This window comes from Cyprinodon variegatus, unplaced genomic scaffold (genome assembly GCF_000732505.1).
Source record: "Cyprinodon variegatus isolate N-32 unplaced genomic scaffold, C_variegatus-1.0 Scaffold618, whole genome shotgun sequence".
Taxonomy (NCBI): domain Eukaryota; kingdom Metazoa; phylum Chordata; class Actinopteri; order Cyprinodontiformes; family Cyprinodontidae; genus Cyprinodon; species Cyprinodon variegatus.
The window spans coordinates 66,259-70,457 of NW_015151071.1; the positions used below are offsets into that span (position 1 = coordinate 66,259).

Sequence of the window (4,199 nt, forward strand, 5' to 3'; positions counted from 1 at the left end):
GTTTACAAGACAGGTGTATCGTATAACTAGGCAGCACCTAAAAATGGCAGAGGTGTTAAATCTGCTCACAATCAACATAAGCTTCCATATAGCATCCAGCTGCGAAGGCAGATAGCACTGCTGTTTGATGTTTTTGAAGAAATAAACCGTAGGTCAGTTATTATTCGGCACTAAAGCAAAAACACCAAAAAAACAAGTTGATTCCAGCATTTGAAATGATTTTTCTTAGCTTAACAACATCAGATTGTTATTCATGCAAGTAAAGTGACATGAAACTGTCACCACAGCACCAAGAAACTTTGACATTCTTCGCTTTAGGTTTGAAATTAAATAGTAATAATATTAATAAAAAAATGGATGATAAATTAGGAAATATTAGCTTTATAACTTGTTTTTCAGCCCTTTAAATATAAATGATAAAAAATAGAACCAAGAAACATTATAAAAAAAAACAGAACAAGGCACTTGTAAGGAGGTAAAATAACATAACATCTTCAAAATTACAAAATAAGAGTGGATAAGTACAATCAAGAAATAAGTACAATCAACAAGACTTTTTTTTTTTCTTGCACACACAGACTTCCTGCTGACAGTAAACCATGAGGTACAGCGATTCTGGCAGAGGTAATAAACTCTAAGAGTCGTTTTGAAATATCTTGCCCTGATAAATATGAATTTAAAAGGGACAGAACTTCAGATGGCAACGTTAAAGGCCCAACAGCAGTGGAAGAAAGACAAACCAAATCGTTATTTGGTTTGGTAAAAAAAAGAAAAATACATTTTTTCCTGGTAAGATCTTCTAAAGTGGCAAAAAAATCCAAATTCTGGTCAAATATAATCACTTAGAGCAGCCTCTTCCCCAGGGTGCTTTTCAACACTTTACTCTGTTATAAACCCACCTACCAGGTGAGACTCTCCTGTTTTTAGCACCTGTTGGAAAGCCTACAGGTACATCAGCTAATGCTAAACTGGACTTTCCTGTTCCCGCTCCACCAGAAATTTCTGTTTTAAACAAAGAAAAAAAAACTGAATGGATTTCATTTGGTGACAAAGCGACCTGTGGCTTTTGGAGTTCTGCTAATTCAGGGACTCCGTCAAAAACTATTTAACAAGGATTTCATATTTGACGGACAGAATGCCTCAGTAGGTTGGTGTAAATTCAGTCAAACTTCTTTTAAATGTCGTCAGAAGGCTTTTCATGCTTTTATCAGGCCTGTAGAAAGAAGTGATGGATTGATCCTAACAAAAGCCAAGCCCTCTCTGATTGGTTCTTCATCACTGGCCCAGGTGACCTCAGATAGGCGCTCATCCCTTCATCCATCCAGCTCTGGTCTTCAGTTCATCAGCAGTTTTCTTGACGTCATCAATATATACACTTATTTCCAAGCAGATAACTCAGACCCATTCTGACGCTCTTTATGCGAAATTCCATTGATGAATACAAGTGTGAACTGACCACGTCTCCTTCCATGAGATAGACAATGCTGTGGAGCCCCCTGCAGACAACTTCCTTAGTTGCATCCATTTTGAAAGAGCTAACAGATGTGTTTTTCACCTTCAGCTCCAGAGTCCCGCTGGTCCTCTCTACTCTCATTGCTTCATAGCACACATATATATGCCAAACATACGGCCCTCTGCAGCTTACGCTGATGTTGCCTTTGTCGTTTGTCATCCTATGTTTGTATGAGATGGCGTCGTCGCTGAACTCCAGAGACATGTTGGAGCTGAGCCCTGAAAGGGGAAAGTTTACACAGTTAGACCTGGAGGAAAGGTGGAAAAAAACAACAACAACAATAATAATCAGAAACTAATTTAATATTCTCACCTCTGAGTTCTTCAAAGAGTATGTACACATCATCTTCTGGCTGTTTAGAGACAAACAGACATATTAGAAAAACATGGCATTTGTCTGCTGTTTACACAGGTCTCCTCATGTTAGCTGTCCCTCACTGCCAGTATGACTAACATTAGAAATGTAGCTCACTGAGAAGTGCAAAAAAAAAAAAAAAAAAGGTCACGCAGCCCGACTCAGTGCATCCCTTGATGTTCATCTCAGGGAAGGAGAGAACGAACATCAAGCTTGTTTGTTTGATACCGTGGTTAAGTGATGCAGTGTGAAAACAGACATGTTGACAGAAACCAGGGAAAATCTCACAGTGGGTGATTAATACCAGTAGTGAAAACAGCATATCACAAATCAACAGCACACTCTAAAAGTAGAACAAATGTTAGTCATTAAACTTTAACTGTGCAGATCAGCAATAGATCAACAATCACCCGTGGATGAGGGTAAACATGCCTTCAGCTGCTAATTGTCATGCCTATAAAACAAACTCCAGTCATTCATTTCATTTACAGATGCAGAATAACACCCATCCCTTATTATATGAGCTTGCTGCAAATTTCAACTCTATATGTCTTACATCTTGGAGATCTTGTGTGCAAAAGACCTTCTCTTTAACCCCTAGAACCCTACCGACCCACCGGTGGGTCCAGCTGCTACATGACCTCGTAATTTTAACAAACCCCCAGTATTGATGTAAAAAACACATTTGGCACAGTTTGGTGACATTTATGGATAAATGTGCCAAAATGGCCTCTCCGCCTAAGAAATTTCTCACTAATACCATTCTAAAATAAATATGATTCATCTGATTGAGTCCAAATTTGGTATATTTTTACACAACGTTTAGATTTAAAAGTCTGTACTACTTTTTTGTGCTATAAATAATATTTTGGTAGTGTTTTGCAATGTTTATTTCAAAGAAAATTTTGGCGAGGTTCAAAAAATGCAAAATATTTTGTATTTTGTCCCTAATATTTCAGGCAGGGTCAAAGCTACAATGGTGCTGACACCAGAAAACCATTCTATGACATCTTACCTTTACAGACGTACCAAAAGTTTCTACTTAAATCTAATAGCTGTGAGGCTATAAGTTATTTACTTTTGTGTGTTTTTGTCAGAGGTTAAGTTCAGCTCAGTGGTGGCATAAAAACAGCCTCATTTTGAATCTATCCCATATTTCCTATCAGAAACTCTCTAAATCCCAATCATATCCACATTGTGCAGGTTGCAGATATCTGAGTGAAAGGGCATCACAGTATCACACCAGAGTAATCTGATGGAAACATGTGCTGCATGGAGCCTCCTATATTGTTATCTCTTTAACCACAAAAAAAAATGCACTAAAACTGACTTATGTAAAGCATTATTTATGAAAATGGATGAAATGTATTCAAAACCTGCAAAAAACATGAAAGAAATGCTAGAAGTACTGGAAGATGTGTAAGTTTCACAAAATGATCATGTTGAACTGAAGAAAAAACTTTAAATAGTTTTCAAAAATATTATTTAGACACAACTTTAGCAATAAGGCAGTATACTCTTTTTTTAAACATAAATGCCTGACATTTAAATTGCTTCTTTGTAATCAGATATTTATTATCAGAAGAATCCTGTTTTGGCAACTTATTCTTTGCAGATGAATTTCTTTGGCTTATCTTAATGAGAATAAAGATACTTTCATCTTTTCTCACAGATGAAATAAATGTACTCACCATAACTGGCTTCATGTAGATGTAGAAGGTGACCAGCATGCAGGTCACCACCAGCAGGTTCAGCACGGCCACCATCACCGCCAGCCTCCCGGTTCCCCTGCTCCGTCGCACCGCCCGGCCGCCCTCCACATCCATCATCCTCTGGACCAAACGCGCTCTGAGCTCCCGGACGGAGCTTCTTATCTTAAACACGAGTGGGTTTGCTGAAAGGTGGAGAGTGACTGGAAAGAAATCGCTCATGATCGGCGCTTTATTTTGACTGAGCATGTGTGGGTGGGGGGGCTGACATTCAGACAGATTCACTCAGACACATACGGCCGCACGCACGCACGCGCGCGCGCGGACCCGTAGGCAGGGACAGAGAATCAGGAGTGAAACCGGCGCACCGAGCGCTGATTGGCTCCCAGTGTGCTCGTGCTGCTGCGCCGCTATCCTGACATGTTAACACCCAGACTGAGAGGAGCGAAACCTTCCGCATCACTTCAATCACGGTGACTTTCTCATCGTTTGGTTCAGTAGGTGTGGTGACAGATGTGAACCCCACCGAGGAAGGCAAGAGACAGGCTGTTTCTAAGAAATCAAAGGAAGAGGGGGGCACATTTCCTTCCTCTGTCTTTTAGGAGGCAGGACTGTAAATCATA

General features: G+C 39.7%; 1 long non-coding RNA gene across 1 annotated transcript; it reads right to left on the reverse strand.

Moving 5' to 3' along the window:
* Positions 1-1,654: 1,654 nt before the first annotated feature.
* Positions 1,655-3,697, reverse strand: LOC107096367. Its single transcript, XR_001481793.1, has 3 exons — positions 3,559-3,697; positions 1,826-1,865; positions 1,655-1,731 (listed from the first exon to the last, which is right to left on the reverse strand). It is a non-coding gene; the product is annotated as an uncharacterized LOC107096367 (long non-coding RNA).
* Positions 3,698-4,199: the final 502 nt, after the last annotated feature.